Source organism: Pogona vitticeps, chromosome 8, assembly GCF_051106095.1.
Source record: "Pogona vitticeps strain Pit_001003342236 chromosome 8, PviZW2.1, whole genome shotgun sequence".
Classification (NCBI taxonomy): Eukaryota; Metazoa; Chordata; class Lepidosauria; order Squamata; family Agamidae; genus Pogona; species Pogona vitticeps.
In genome coordinates this window covers 24,248,647-24,265,045 of record NC_135790.1, presented here as the reverse complement: position 1 = coordinate 24,265,045, position 16,399 = coordinate 24,248,647, and the positions used below count along the sequence as shown (strand labels likewise).

Here is a 16,399-nt window from a genome sequence, read left to right as displayed (position 1 = left end):
AGGTGAGAGGAAACCAATTAGTGCTCAGTAGCCTTTTTTAATTTGGGCTTCCTGATGTTGCATTGTATTTTGAAGGTGACATGGGACACTGTATCCTCCGTCTCACCTTTCTTCATCTATAAGAAGACTGCTAATATCATTACTATGGTTTCTATCTTCCTTTATATCTTTTTTTTTAAAAAAAACTATCCCATTGTCTAGGTTACTTTCCTTGACATCTTTAATGCTGTCATATTTCAAACTCATAAAACCTGTGACAGGAGAAATTAAATCCATTCATACTTAATACAATATACTCATGGATTAATTTCCTGTTTAATCAATTATAACTATGTCTCAAAATGATTTTTTTCCTTTCTTCTTTTTTTAAAGAAAAGAAATGCAAGATCTGAAAAAAAAAAGATTTTCCAAATAGCTGCCAACTCTTTATTTAGCAATGTTTCATTTTTAATATGTAGTGCAGATACACATATATTTAAAAGGAAAATAATTTGATAGAGTAATTGTATGTTAAGTAAATTATAATTGCTATTCCAGATACCCCACATAGCCTGTTCATTTGCTCTGTATTCTATCTGATTAAAGCATGCTTGAAAGACAGTAGGGACAAATATTCACCTTCAGGATGACAAATCCAGGGTGATCCAGAAATGCATATACTAAAGATGGGATAGAATTGGCTTGGTTTACCTTTCTCTGAAAAGGAACCTAATGGAGATTTCTCATATTAATACGTAAACTAAAAGGCACTTGCCCTTCAGTTTTCAAATGTTTCTGAACTTTGCATGATGAGACTTTATTTTTAAAAAATCACAAAAATTCACAAAACTGAGAACAGATTAAAAAAATGCCTAAAACTCAAGAAATTGCATTAAAATCAACAAATATTAGGAGGAACACCATAGGAAGAGAGATAGGAATTTTCAGCGAACTTTGAAAAAAAAAACCAGCACATCAACTGATGCAGAAACGGGACAGAATGAACAAAAGCGAAGGTTATAAAATGTGGGACAGGCAGGTGGCTCTAGCCCTGTGCATAACGCAAAGGCGGAAGACAGCGCGATCTATCATGTGAAGTGGCTTTATATTGAGAAATTGGTCTATCCATCCTGGTACTGCCAGTTCAGGAAGAGCTATTTGTTGGAGGTCCTCTCCATCACCTCCTGCATAAACCTCATGAACTTCACCTCCCATCTACTGTGGTGGCCAAGCTCATGTTGCAGTTGTCTTTGTAGGAGGGCGGGAATCATCTCAACCTATGTCTGCAAAAATATATATATTGAATAGCAATATAGAAAACATTGGGATGCCATGGTATATGCCAATGTTGTTTTGTGGAGGGAATACTCCATGAAAAAGGAGAGGTACAGTAGATCCCATTTTCCATCCCATCTAGAGGATCAGTGCCAGCAGGGCAATGAGTCCTCTCTGGAATGAAGTCAGAACTTTACAGGAGCTCTGCAAGGCACTTGAAACCTCTTCCCAAAACAGGTCCGGCACCTTGAAGAACAGTGGTGGCTACCAGCTCTGGTATTCTCCAAGATGTTGGACCTGTCAGGTGGAGCAAAGGAAACCTCCCCAAATCAGTAGGACTTACACAAGTGTTGACTTAAGAGGTTCCATGCTTTCCAAGGGTGCACACTACCTGAGATCTGTGGTTTCGAGCCACAATGTCCAGAATCCCACAAAACCACAGATCTGCAGATCTCTAGCTGGTATTGACGATTGGATCCAGTCCTGAATAAATAAAGGGCAACGGCTTCAAAGCAAAATCACTGTTGTCAATACAGTGCCTTCTAAATTGGGATGCTGGGAGGGTACAGCAACAGGGCAGGACCAAGCTCAGAAATTTGAGTGACTGGATGGAGCAGCCTAACCAGCCTTCCAACATGTCTTTTCACACATCCAAAGGAAGAACAAGGTTCCCTTTCTCTCCACTATCCATGTTTGCTAAACCCCCTTTCTAAGCAGAGAGAGAGAGAGAGAGAGAGAGAGAGAGAGAGAGAGAGAGAGAGAGAGAGAGAGAGAGAGAGAGAGAGAGAGAGAGAGAGAGAGATCTCCTTCCTGTTGAGGAGTTTGTCGCTAACTTGTGTTAGAGTTTGGCCTGACCCCATCGCTTCTGTTGCTGGAAGCAATCATAAGTGTGATAGTTTCATTATCGGATACCTCACACTGCAGGCCCATCACTTGCACATGACGAACAAAACATGCTTGCTGATGAATAATGCAACTGTGCAGGAGGAAGGTGGCTGTGAAATAAAACCAGATGCTAAAGTCCTTGGATGCTGTGGCAAATCCTGTCTTTCCCCTCCGAGAGGCAGGCAGGAGAAATACAGAGCAAAGATGAAAACATAAATCTGTAGCCTGGGGTGGGGGGGCTGTGAGCATTTGGGAGGCTCAGAAGGGGTCAGGGATCAAATGCAATAAAATCTGCAGAACAGCTTTGATTACAAATGGGACACTGCATGCTGTCTAAGAACCGCCTCACAGGAAAAAATAAATAATTTTAAACAAAAATATTCCAGGGCTTTGTTTCTTGGCCTCTAAGAATAAAGTACTTCTTTCCAATCTTCTTGTGTGTGTGTTCTGTGCTGTCAAGTTGGAACCAACTTTTAGCAACCTTTGGGTTTTCAAGTTAAGTGGGATTTACCAGTTTACCAGTTCCACTTCCATGACCAAGTGGGGATTTGAACCCTGCTCTCCAGAGTCCTAGTCCATCACTCTATCCACTACAGCAAGGGAACTCAAAACCTCAACTTCCATTTTGCCGGGTTTCTGCTAATTCCCCCTGCCTTTTCTTTCTGTCCTTCTTTTGTGTTAAATGGCAGGATTTTGTGGGTTCCCCCGCAAAGGTTATGTATTTGCCTAATTTATACAACTTTTCCCTGTTGGTGGAAGTGCATGTGCACATTTTTTTTTTCAGTTATACACACTTTAGCCATTTACATTTTAAATGATGCACTCTTGAGTAGACTGGTTAAGCTTTGCAGATTTTGCATATTCTGGTGAGGGGCGTTTGGTCTTGTGGAACATTCCTTTGCAAATCCTGCTTTCATTGAGCGAATTGCACCCAGCAAAATCATTTTCCAGCTCCCTAGTCATCTTAACAGGTCTCCTAAAGATGCTACAATGGTGACACTGAATGGGCATCCTCTACCTCTTGGTCCATCAGCAGCATCCTCTCTTCCCCACTGGCTCCCGATTTTGAAGTCAGTTCTTTCTTTGAAGAGAGGAACCTGGAACTGGTGGCAAGTCCCTGCAGGGTATAGGGTGGCCACTTACACTTCACCCAAAAGAGGGACACACACCCCTTGAAAAGAGGACAAAAGAGGTCACCTATTTGCAAATTGGGCATGATTTGCATAATTTGAACAGGAAGTGCAGAGCATCCCACCCCAACAGGTAAGCTTGTGAGCAGGTGACTTGTATACTTGCTAAGTCTGCTGCCCAGGGGCCCGTCACTGTGGATTATGGGTAACACTGAGGTTGCTGATCTCCCTTCTTCTGGTTCTTCTGCTCTTTCAATCAAACTTGGATTTATCAGGACAAGATCTTCAAAAGGTGGAATATTCTCTGACAGTCCTTTAAACAGAGAACTGTGCCCATTCTAGGAAGGGAGAACTGGCCACACTTAACCCACTCTTACCATCCTATTACTCCTAGCCAAGCTATATGCAGGCCAGCTGCACACTGGAAACTGTTGGAGTATCCACCATGCAGTTGATCTTGCTAGTCAGCTGGATCTTCAATCTTTTAATTTTGGCTTTTTTGCCCCTCAGTTGCAAAACTACAGATTTCTAGCAGGAGTAAAAAGCCTTGTACACCTGAAATGAGGACGAACTCCAGAGGTTCACCCAAGAGGAAGGCAAAACTTCATTACCTCCCATCCTCATAGCCCTGTATATGGTTGGCAGTGACATTTAAAAGATGCTGCCATGATTCATCCCAGAGCCATTCACATTCATACAGCGACCAGACAAAAGGTGTGGAAAACAGACCAAAAATATAAAACAGAGCGGGGAAAGCTTGTTTAGAAGGTAGCAATCAGGCAAAGAAGAACAGCGAGGACAAATGCCAGTACGATAAAACCCAGCCCGTTGGTTTAATGTGGATAATTTGGGTACATTTGTAACCTGAGTCTGGCTCAGTCTGTGTGAAGGGACATCAAGACCATGCAGCACTGGTTCATCAACTGGAATATCTTGAGGGTGCTGTTAGGGTATGAGATTACTCATAGCGATCCGTTTTTTTGGATAGCTTATGCGAAGGCATACCGACGGTTCCAATGGGCAAAAATCACGTTGCGACGATCAGTAAGCGTTTCGCTTACCGATCTTCGCATAGTGATTTTTAAAAATCAGCTGTTCGGCAGTTCCAAAATGGCCGCTGGACGCCCGAAATGGCCGAGCACAGTGTTTTCGCGCCCTGCCCTCGCTTACCGAGGGCGCAAAATGGCGGCCGGATGGGGGAAACATCAGAGAACGGTGAGTTTGAGCCCATTTGGAATGGGCTTTTCCGTTCCATATAGCGATGTTTCCCCATAGCGAAGGTTAATCCAGAATGGATTAACCTCACTATGCAGGGCACCACTGTATATGTCAATCAGGAGGGCACTGATTTACATCTCATAGAAGAGTGAATTTGGAAAGGGCCTACAAGGCCATCCAGTCCAACCCCCTGCTCAAGGCAGGAAGACCATCAAAGTAGAGCTGCCAGGTGATTATCTCCACTTTCATCCACTGTTCATTTTAATACACACTTTCATTTAATGCAAAATGCTGCAACACAATGGAACCACCCTTTCCCCCAAGATTCTCCAACCCTTCAGTTGTCAGTTAGCCTTCCATTTCTAAGGAGGATGCTGATTCTTCTCACTGGGTCAGGTTTTTTTTTTGGTGGGGGCAGGGTGGGATGATTTATCTCAGCCAACCTCAAGTTTTGTCCAAGTGTCTGTCTACTTCTTTTATGTGCATAGATGGCTACATCACAATCAGGACTCAGGAGAATTAAGACTGCTATTAGTATGGATGATTTTTATATTTGCATTAGGATATCTGACTTTGGAGCCCTGATGAAGCAGACAGGACATGTGTTCAATGAATTTAATAAAGATCAAATGCTTATATATGAAGATGATAATCTAGATGAACCTGATGAGGTGCTCCAAAATGGGTAACACTTGCGTTCAGAATGCTTTGGCTCATCACAGAGGAGAGCCACTGTGTAAGGAGTAATTGTTCTTAAATAGTTAGGCAGTCATGAGAAAAAAACCACAAGAATTCATAGCACAGAGACTCTTCCACCTCTACAAGCCACTGCTGGTGTCTCGCGGCCGTTTGACTTTGAGCCTGGCTTTTGGTACAGTGTCAAGCCATCTCGCATATCAATCCCACTCTGATTTGAAGCCGTTTCTTTTGATGTCCAAAGCATGACATAACAATCTGCTACCGATCTGAGCAGTTGGTCCTCGTGCAGGTGCAGAGGGGCTGCTCATGGTTGTGTGCCAAGCTTGGAAAAGTTCCATTTTTTCCCCCCAAAAATGGCAATATCCAGAGTCCCTCCGGTCTACATGACCACTGGCCATGTTGCTGGAGGATTTCAAGTTGCAGCTGCCCTAAAGTAACCTCTCCAAACTCAGCATGAGTGTGTGTTGTGTTTGAACCATTTTCCCATGCAATGTACAATTTCCCCCCAAATCTTGCTCCTGTTATTAGAATACTTCTCTACAGGGCTTAAACGGCACAGAAGGACAGGCAGAAGGATTTCTAGGGACGTCACTTAGCCCACAATTCCCTGGAAGCAAAGTTTAGTAAACAGAGAAGGGCTAAAGTCATATATAGGATTGCAACACATTTCCAAAGACAGCATCCCTAGATTTTGGGATTTATAGACGAAAATATTTTTCCCCCTGTGCTCTGGTTGGCAGAATCCACAGGCATGCATGGAGCTGCAACTCCTCCTCTGAAATATTTGCACAGACCTATGTCATTAAATAAGGAGGACACAGCTCAGAAATTGTATAATTTTAATTAAGAGGTGAGATGAAGTTTGGCCCTAGAAGGGGAACTCCCGACATTCAAAGCTTGCTCTTGGCCCCCTAGGCCACTGTGTGGGTTTTCCACACAGGGAAAGGGGGAAGAGAAATCTCTCTCTCTCTCTCTCTCTCTCTCTCTCTCTCTCTGTGTGTGTGTGTGTGTGCGCGCACACACACACACACACACACACAGACAGATGCCTTGCATTAAAAGGATTCAACAGTGGAGGGGGGAAGTTCTATTCTTGTTTATGCAAAAGCCTATTGGGGACACCAAATTAACTCTTTTTGGACTACAATGTCCAGACTCACTTGGATGGAAGATTCTGGGAACTGTAGTCCAAAAGGCATTTCCCCACTCCATCCTCAAGCTCTGGGCTGTGATCTGAAAATGTTGGCGGTCCTTGGCATCATTAAAGTCTCATCTCGCATCAACTGCAGCCTGATCTTCTCTTATTTACAACACCATCCCTTGGTCCTCATTTTGAGCCAGCCAGGCTAGTCCTGTATCTTCCTTTCTAATGTACATCTGAAAATGCGTATTTATGTTATCCGGCAAAAGAATACAGAAAAGCCTATTTTTGAGAAATAGCTGATGCATTTCCCCTTTGTCTTTCCTGTGATATATTTCTTCCCAATCAAGTAGCCCTTTTGTTGTGTTTAATGTTTATTGCACTTAATATTCAGCCTGGGTGGTACTTTCAGGAAACATTCCCCATTAATGGCATGTAGATTTATGCAGCGTTTGCTCCCATTTCAATATATAATCCTTCCCCCTCTCCCCAAACAGCATTGTATGTGCCTGCTCTACTGTAATTTCTCTGGTGTTTACTTTGTCTCAATATTATTCCAAGGTTAAAATGCAGCCATCACTTGAACATTCATTCTTAATTTCACCTAAGTATCACCAATTAATTTCTTTGAACTGAAACTGGAATTGTTTAGGCTGCTTGTTGTAGAGTATTCAGAGGCAAAGGTCCATTTAATGAAGGGATCACAGTTTTCCTAGCTCAGAAAATATCCCATTTGAATATTTGTGGTTTGTTTGCAGATGGAGTGCAGGAAGAATAATCATCATAGTACTGTAAAAACTGGGAGAATCCATGTATGTCTCAAAAAGGTACTTTGGGGGGCTACAAATCCCAGCCAGTATATTCACAAAAAATCCCTAAAAAGTCACAGCTTTTAGGGCTGTGCGTAACACATCTGCTAGCTACTGTATTTGGATAGTCCAAAACCTACACTAAGATTTTGTATAAATGATGCAGCTTGGACCTCATTTGTACATGTGAGATTACAATTCTCGATTGTTATTTCCATTGGGAGATTCTATTTGTTTGTTTTATCATGATTTTCAAGCGTATTTCTGTCGCTGTTAAGGACTAGAAACTTACTTTCTCTGCAAAAGGAAGCTGAGATTCCCCAGAAAGTAAATTCAGTGCCCCATGCCATTTGTTTTCTGTTGACACACAGAGTTCCAGTCATTATCTATCTGTATAAAATAGAAAACTATGAGGTTAGGAAGCTGTTTGATTCAGACTCAAGATCCATCTAGTTCAGTATTGTCAACACTTATTCAGTAGCTCTTCATAGTTTCAGGCAGTATCCTTTCCTAGCCCTATCAGGAGATCCTTGGTATTCCCCTCTGATCACCCATCCAAGCCTGACCCTGCTTAGCTTCTGTTATCAGAAAAGGTGGAGTGTGTTCAGAGTTGTAACTACTAATAAGTGCTAGTAATGGAGAAAAAAAGGAAAAAAGAAGAAGAAAAAAGCCACTGTTACCAAGGATTGCATTAACTAGAAACCTTTAATTGTAGGGATGAAGAACGGAGAAACCTGTTGCTTCTTTGCATACAAAGCAGATTGTTTCTGTTTCAGGAGATGATGGAAGGTGGCTCTTCCAAATCAACCTGGCAGGCTGCAATCACAAAACTGTCCGCCCCTTCTTCAAGATTCAGCAGTTCCCCTCAGTGGAAGGAAGATTGATCCTCTGGCTTTCAACCAATGTAGACAAGGGTGGCGTCAGCACTCAATCATGGTGACAGAAGGGACAAGGAACGGGAAGCTCTCTCTCCCCATCCCAAGACATAGAGAAGAAGCAAATACCTTATTTTCTTTCTCTTTGTGACCCCATGGACCAGAGCACGCCAGGCCCTCCTGTCTTCCACTGCCTCCAGGAGTATGGTCAGATTCATGTTGTTTGCTTCAATGACACTGTCCAATCATCTCATCCTCAGTTTTCCCCTTCTCCTCTTGCCTTCACCCTTTCCCAACATCAGGGTCTTTTCCAGGGAGTCTTCTCTTCTCATGAGATGGCCAAAGTCTTGGAGCCTCAGCTTCAGGATCTGTCCTTCCAGCGAGCACTTGGGGCTGATTTCCTTAATCAGATGTATAGAGAGTAGGAATGGTGTCACTCACCACCAGTGATGTCATACAGTGGGAACTATGACAACACCACTGTTGCACACAACAGTAGCAGGAAAAATGTCTTCTGAGGAGCAACTGAGTTTTGGTGGAGATGTGACCACTGGGAGAGGTCTGTCTTCTTTATGGTGGTTCTCCTGCATTTTGGAACTCCCTTTCAAGAAAAGCTTAGGCTGGTAATGGGTGGGTGCTCTACTTCTTTTAAAGGATGTTTTAACGTAGCTTTCAAGTTGATTGAATTAAACCGACATGTTTTTAAGCCTGAACTTTCTCTGGAAGCAAAAATGATGAAACTTTGGGCAGATCATGAGACGGAGAATGGCTGTCCCAAGGCCACATAGGATGGGTCTTTTTCCAGGACACCCAACGGAGAATCAAACTCCCAACGTCTGGCTCTGCAGCCTGATATCTAAGCCACCGAGCTACTCAACCAGCTATGATGAGGGTACATTGCCTCAGAAAGAGATCTGAAAAAAAAAAAACTTGAAATCGAGGGAGTCTACAAGTACAAGGAAACTGTCTCTCTTATCTGGATACCTAAGATGCTTACGTTGAAACAACCTCCGGAGCAAAAAGAAGATAGGAAGAGAAAAGAAACCTCCATAACTTTTCAGATCATATTGCACTAGGATCTCAGCAATGTTCCTGTGAAGGAGTGTTGCTAGGCAACAGCATCAACCCCCCCCCCCCTTTTTTGGTAGAAAAATAAAAGGAAAAATAATAGTAAAAAGAATGTTTCCTAATGGCAATTCTAAAGAATGGCCATTGCTAGAGAATAATATCCCTCCAGGGAATAATGAGTCTGTTCTTCCTACGCCAGGGTTTCTTTTATCCTGACAGAGAGATGTGATCCTGTTCTAACCCAGGTTATCCCGGCAGACACTCTTATCTCTGGATACTTTCTGAGCCTGATAATGGTTTGCTAAATGCTGAGAACTATAGTAACAAAGAAATCTGGAAGATCAAGCATGGATCAGATTCATCGATCAGAGGCTGAGGCTCCTGAGAAGGCTATCTTGTCCTCTAGTGCAAAATGGAAGCTTCTCTAGTTATGACGGATTCATCAGCCTGGGAAATTTAACTTGATTGGAGGATCACTGAGGGCTAGGAGAATGGGGTGCTTAAATTACAGTTCTGGAGCTTTAGGGGAAGGAGATTAAAGCAAGGTTCAAGAGGAATTCTACTGATCTTGATTCCTTGGCCATATTTGCCAAGATAGAACCTCTCTCAAGAATGGCTTAGTCATGTATGGACAGATCTGTCCACTTTGTTTCCATGAACATTCTTCTTTTTGCACTTCCATTCCAACCCATTTCTCTATGGATTTATTTTTCTGTTCATTTTTGCAGGAAGAAAATATGTGCATTTTTCTGCATTTTCCTAATGGAACCCTTAGCAGATGAATGTACTCATTGACTAAAGCCTGCTTGTGCCCGTGCTAGAAGTAAAAGTTGTGTTCTCTCATTGTTCGTATCCATGTAGGCCATAGATCACATTTTTCTTTTTTTTCCCCCACAAGGCACATCAAAAGCAAAGGAATATACAGATGTAAACTGCATCCTATCCTGTATTCAGTTTGGATGGGAGAGAGCTGGGTAAATAAGCCCAGGAGTTGCAGTCAAAGAAAAAGAAGAGTAACTTTTGTAAATGCTTGTGGTTAGTGACGAGAGGTATTTCCTCCTGCTTGCTCCTGTTTCTTTCTGTCGGCAGTTATGGTTTTCTATGATGTGAACCTCCATGGAATTATTTCAACATTGATTCATGTTTTGTGATAGGAACCTTGACATTGTAAAAAATATCAAGATAGTCTGGCATCTCAGTTAAAGTCTTGGGCTAGGGGCTCAGAAGACCTGGCTTCAAATCCTCAGGGGGCCATGAAACTCAATTTGTGTCCTGGGGCCAATTACTCTTTGACTGTCTGCCCTACCACACAGGGTTCTTGTGTAGAGAAGGTGGGGGAGTGAGACAGCCTTGAATGCTTTGGGGAAAAGGAGGAATACCTTTGTAACATATAAACAAAGAAAAATCTTTGAGAGAGCTTTGTTGGATAGCTCAGTGGTTTAGGGATCTGATGGGGCCCTCCCTCCCTCCCTCCCTCCCTTCCTTCCTTCCTTCCTTCCTTCCTTCCTTCCATTCCATTCCATTCCATTCCATTCCATTCCATTCCATTCCATTCTTCCTTCCTTCCTTCCTTCCATTCCATTCCATTCCATTCCATTCCATTCCATTCCATTCCATTCCTTCCTTCCTTCCTTCCTTCCTTCCTTCCTTCCTTCCTTCCTTCCTTCCATTCCATTCCATTCCATTCCATTCCATTCCTTCCTTCCTTCCTTCCTTCCATTGTTGTTGTTGTTGTTGTTGTTGTTGTTGTTGTTGTTGTTGTTCTTGTTCTTGTTCTTGTTCTTGTTCTTGTTCTTGTTGTTCTTGTTCTTGTTCTTGTTCTTGTTCTTGTTGTTTTTGTTTTTGTAGTTGTTGTTCATGTTGTTGTTGTTGTTGTTACAAAAGGTCTTCAGAGATGGGGGCATATTGGTGGCATGGACGTTCAGGACTCTTATTCCTCTTGTTACAAATTCGTGCCAGCCAGAGGCTTAACCAGTTGAATATATGCACTATAAAAAGCATGGTGAAATATCTGTCTCATCTCAAGGGGAGACCAGCCAGCATTTCAGATCTGTGGTTGCTTTGTTCCATTATCAGCAAAAACCAACAGCAGGCGGGCACCCCGGATATCTCCCTGGCTGACAGTTATCAGACAAACAGCTGGGCTTCAGATACTAAATGTCAGCCGAAAAGGCTTGAATCATTCCCACATTTCAATGCAATTTGTTTTTTGGTTGAAAAAGAGAGAGGAGGGGAGAGGAAGGCTCACTGCTCTCTTCTCCCAGGGGCTTTTTCTGAGCCTGTGGTCACAGAGGGAGGGTGAGCAGAGCAACGGCAGAACCAGCCAGATGGCTGAAGAAGATACACCAGGATGGAAGCCTTGCTAACCAGGAGCAAAGCCTCGAAGAGGAGTTCCTGGAAGGTGAAGAGTATAGTGATCCTATCACTCTGAGCAGAGAAACCACATTGGATTGTGGAAGCAAAGCCGGGCCAGGCCTGGCTTGTACATCTTTGGGGTTCCACCAAGGAGTTCCAAGTAGAAACGAGTCCTCCTGGTTGAAACCCCCATGAGATGCTGCCTGTCAGAACAGAGTATATTGGACTTAATGGACCAACATTTATCTTATTTTATTGGCTTCTGTTTCTTAAGCATTTGGGCTTAGATTTTTAATAATTCCACATCCTGCTTCTTATGCCCAGCAGGATCCTTAGATGAAAATGCTGCCAACTCAACAGCACATTGTGGCAATTCGAGCAACAATTCTTTAAGGAGAAAGGAACAGCAGTAGCCATGCAGCAGCAACAGCAGCGACAGAATGACTGACTCAGATGGATGATGCTGGTGGAACGTTAAAGGCAAGTCACTTACTGTTCCCACAAGGGAAGGAAATCTGAGCTGATCTCGTCCTTGAATGACAGAAATCAGAATCTTAGAAATCTGCCTAGCTGCCACATTGTGGACCTGCTGACGTTTCTGTACTGATTCCAAGGGCAGCCCTACATAGAGAGCACCACAGTAATCTATTTTTTGAGATTATCAATGCATGGACAATTTTTACTAGGCATTTCTTGTAGGGGTGCAACTGGACAACCAAAGAGTGCTGATAAAAAGCATTCCTGGCCATGGATGATATCTGAGCCTCCACAGAAAATGCTGGGTTCAGGAGTACCTCAGGCTGCAGACCTCATCCTTCAGGGGGAGTGTAACTCCATCAAGGTCAGGTAGGTTTCCCTCTGCCTGGTCTGATGATCCCCCTAGCAGTAGGATCTCTGTATTCAGTTTTGGTTTATTGGCTGTCATCTAGTCCATGAAGAAAGGGGGTGGGGGGAGACCACTGCCTTTGTCTTGGTGCTGCCTGGAGATAATTCATCTTCAAAATTAGTTGAGCTGAGAGAGTCCAAACCCACGAGAAGGATGAACTTATTGAATATTCCTTACGCTCATCATTCCCTCAAGCCTCTCGCCATTCCTCTATCTTGACAAACAGAGCTACCTGGGCTTCACCTTCTGTCCAGGGTCTACTGAAGAAGCCCATGGCTTCCATGGAGGAAAAGCTTCTCTTGGATATTGGGATCCCCACACAGAGGAGAACTTTCATGCTCATAGGGACATTTGAGAAACAGCCAGTTTGGAATCCTCTACCTTCCTGTCAGCCGCATCAACTCATCCGTATCTTCTCAGAGTGAAGAGGAAAGCTCACCCTTGGAGCAATTTGCACTTGATCAAGCCTGAAACAAGACTTCATTTCAGCCCAGGGCCTGATTTGATCTGTCAATAATCCTGGCTCCTCTTTCCTCTCTCCCTTTTGTGCTGGGACCTTTTGGCTGCCTGGGGTTTCCAGACGTTGAGAGGACCTGACAGAGCTGTGGACAAGCGGGCGGAGGAGAGCGATCCATCTCTCATCCTTAATCACTCTCTGCTGGATGCAAACTTTTTGCTTCACATTACCGGAGAGAAAAGCAGCTTTTCCTCAGTCAGGCTGAGGACAGAGTTAAAGTGATGCTGACATTTTAAAAGATAAGGGGGAGTCTGGCTGTTTCCAGCCATGGTTTCATCTGGTACGGGGCTGCACATCAACAGACAGCAGTCATTGTTAGTGAGATTTTTGCAGCTGTCGGGTGAAGGAATCACTGAGACGACTTTCTTTCTCGCATAGTTATTATGCATCTGGAAGACCTCTAATTCAATGGTTCCCAACTTTGGGTAACCTATGTGTTCTAGGACTGCAATTCCCAGAATCCCCGGGATGCACAGTTGGTGGCGAACACTTCTAGGAATTGCACTCCAAGAACATCTGGGCTACCCAAGGTTGGGAACCACTGCTCTACATCCAGGACTCTGTTGGTGTTAAACGAATGATGGACTGCAAGAGAAGGGAATTAAACATCAAGTGTTGCTAAGCTCATTGAAATACCATCTTGAGGTCAAGGAAGCCAGAGAAGCTGTCAAGCTTGTTCAATGAAATTGAGTAGGTAGTGGCCACAGGGAATCCAGAGCTTGGAAAAGTTACATTTTGAAGTCTCCAAATTCCAGCTTCCCCCAAGCCAGCATTCTCTGGCTATCAAAAAAGGTATGATTTTTAAAAATCTCTGATATTCTTCTCCTGAGCAAAAGTCTCTGCACTTGTCTGAATTTTCTTTTACACTGTTGTCTATCCCTCTTCTAGACTACCAAGCGCCGTGTTATGTTTTCCATTGGTAGACCTGATCCGTTTTCATGCTAAGGAGCCTCTGGAGTGGGGATGAATTTCTGCCTCGGGTGACCTTGTGTGCATCTTTAAGCAAAGCGGCACATGACCCCAGCCAGAACAACTGCTGTGGAATGACGCACCTATGCCCTACGGTGACCCTCAGCTCATCACAGGCAGCTTCCACCATCATTAGCGTTCATAACAAGCAAGCAGGCACTGCTTAAAACCCAACCACGGTCAATGACTCTGTGACCTCAGGTGGCCAGATAGACTTACACCATGCTGCAGGATTCTCTCTACATTTCGCTCCAAAGTATACCTGCTATTAGCTTTCATCAGGCAGAGGGTCAAGGAGCTTTTTAGGATGACAAACACATTCTGCACTGGAGACATTTTTGAAATAAATAAGCTAAGAAGGTCAGCTATCCTGTTTTCGAGCTTGTTCAGAGTGCTTCCCCCCTTTTCTTTGATTTAAAAGAAAACAACCTTTATCCACTTGATCTGAATGCACAGCATTCTTTCGCCTTTGATTGTCAGAATCCTTGAAAGCGACTTTTGCCTTGATATTCTTAATAATTCCTCTCCTATAGTAAGATGTATGCCTGCCACGGTCCACTTGACCTCTTCAGCCAGTTTCCAGAGTGGAATATAGCACATGGCTGGCCCTTTATCCCCTAAAATGCCCCACAACCCTCAATGGGTAAAAGACCCCTGCACAGTGGAGTCAGAAAATGGAAAAGGTGCCAAGTTTTAGATTGTTGTTTACAGAATCCCACAGCCAGTGTGGCATCCATGCTTTGGAACATGGGAGGAATCACATGTCCTTTGACAATATCTCTTGAGGAGGCTCTCCTGTCAAGCTATGCACAAGAAGAGAGCTGTCCAAACCTCAGCTGTGCAACGCCAGAGTGGAGAGGGTTCAAGAGCCCTTTGCATGTGCCTCAGTCCTCCAAGGCAGTGTTCTCCAACCTTGGGCCTCCAGATGTTCTTGGGCTTCAACTCCCAGAAATCCTGTCCAGCAAAGGTGGTCATGAAGGCTTCTGGGAGTTGTTGTCCAAGAACATCTGGAGGCCCAAGGTTGAGGAACACTGCTCCAAGGAATGGTTGAATGGACTGAGCCAGTGTTGGCTTTATGGCACCTGCTCAGCTGAAAAGATGGTTCCTGTGGACAAGAAGCTATGGATGAAGAAGACGGAGTAGCCATCCACTCTTCAAGCTCAAAAGAAGTGGAAAAGGTGGGCCATTTGTAGCCCAGCTTGGCAACACACTTTGTAATTGCCTGCTACAGTTGTTTCTCTCTCTCACACACATAGATTACAAGGCTGTAGAGAAATGAATTTGTGAAAGGCTAATGAAACCTTGGCTTTCTCATCCCACCCCCTAATTTAAAAGTACTTAAATTGTACTTCTTTGATCACATGAAATGCAGGTCCCCCCATCAAACCTCTTTGCAATTCATCTCTCACCTCAGAAGCCACCTCTATGGAAGCCTGAAAGGGGGGAAAAAGGCATTAATAATCCCATCATAGGTAATGAAATGGAAGAAAGGGCAGCTAAAAGAGTAGGGAGGGCATAACATATCCCTCCATGGCCAAGGTTGGGGAGGACGGTCAGGAAAACCCAAGCAAAAAGGGCATAACGATGTGTTATTATTGGAGACTCATCTGTGTTCAGCTGTCAACACAGGCCCTGAAATTGTAGCATTTTGTTTGCTTTTAGAACCCCCCCCTGCCCTCTTTAGATGCACAAAGCTTTCTCCTGAAAGGGAGAAACAGGTCCCTGCAGTTCGGTAGAGCAGCAAGCAAGGCGAGGTCTCATTATTTTCTGCTGAGGGGAAAATTAAGTCTTCCTTTCTTGTTGTATGGAGCCGTGAGGCTGTTTGCATGTATGTGAGAAGGAAGCTCCTGGCAAATTTTCTGTTGCCAGTGTGACCCCTCCCCAAAAAAACATTGCCTTCTGGCAATTCTCCATCTAGCCTTGAGATGCCATCTTTGCTTATCTTGTCCTTGCGCACGAAGATAAGGGGCTGTGACACGCTTCTCACTTGCAATGAAGGTGTAGAATACTGATACTAAACATGGGAGATTTGTATCCTTTGGGATACGAGTATGAACATTGGCACCATCGGTGCCTGGAATGCCCAGTCCCTCCATGCTGAATTCGTAGGTCCAATTATTGGTTGCTGCACAGTGCACATGGCCAATAGGGTTCCCATTGCAGAAGCAGCCCGTCCAGCGTTTCCCTGCCTCCTCACACAGCCAACCACTCTGGCAAGGTGGTGGGATGCTGAGTCTCCCTGCTCAGCTGTTGAGCAATTGGCTGTTCAGGGAGGCAGGGAAGCGCTGGACAGGCTACTTCCATGCGTGTCATGACGGGAACCATACCGGACATGTGCACCACATGGCAACCAGTAATTGGACCACCTGGATTGCAGGGAGGAACTGGACCTCCCAGGCAACTGTGGCGCCTATATTCATTTTTGTATCTCAAGGAATTCAACTATAAATATCCTAGGTCTAATTAGTATTTTGCTCAAAATTGTTATTTGTCTGTGTGTGTGCAAACATATGGGTAAATTACTGGAAGCTCCGGTGATTACCACATTGTTTAAGGATCTGACACACTGGATGGGTTGCTCCCATCTCTTTTG

At 43.9% G+C, this 16,399-nt stretch overlaps 1 long non-coding RNA gene across 1 annotated transcript; it reads left to right on the top strand.

The window, feature by feature from the left end:
• Positions 1-4,665: 4,665 nt before the first annotated feature.
• LOC144584138 (uncharacterized) lies at positions 4,666-14,497 on the top strand. Its single transcript, XR_013538214.1, has 3 exons — positions 4,666-10,053; positions 11,762-13,629; positions 13,726-14,497. It is a non-coding gene; the product is annotated as an uncharacterized LOC144584138 (long non-coding RNA).
• The last annotated feature ends 1,902 nt before the right edge of the window (positions 14,498-16,399 follow it).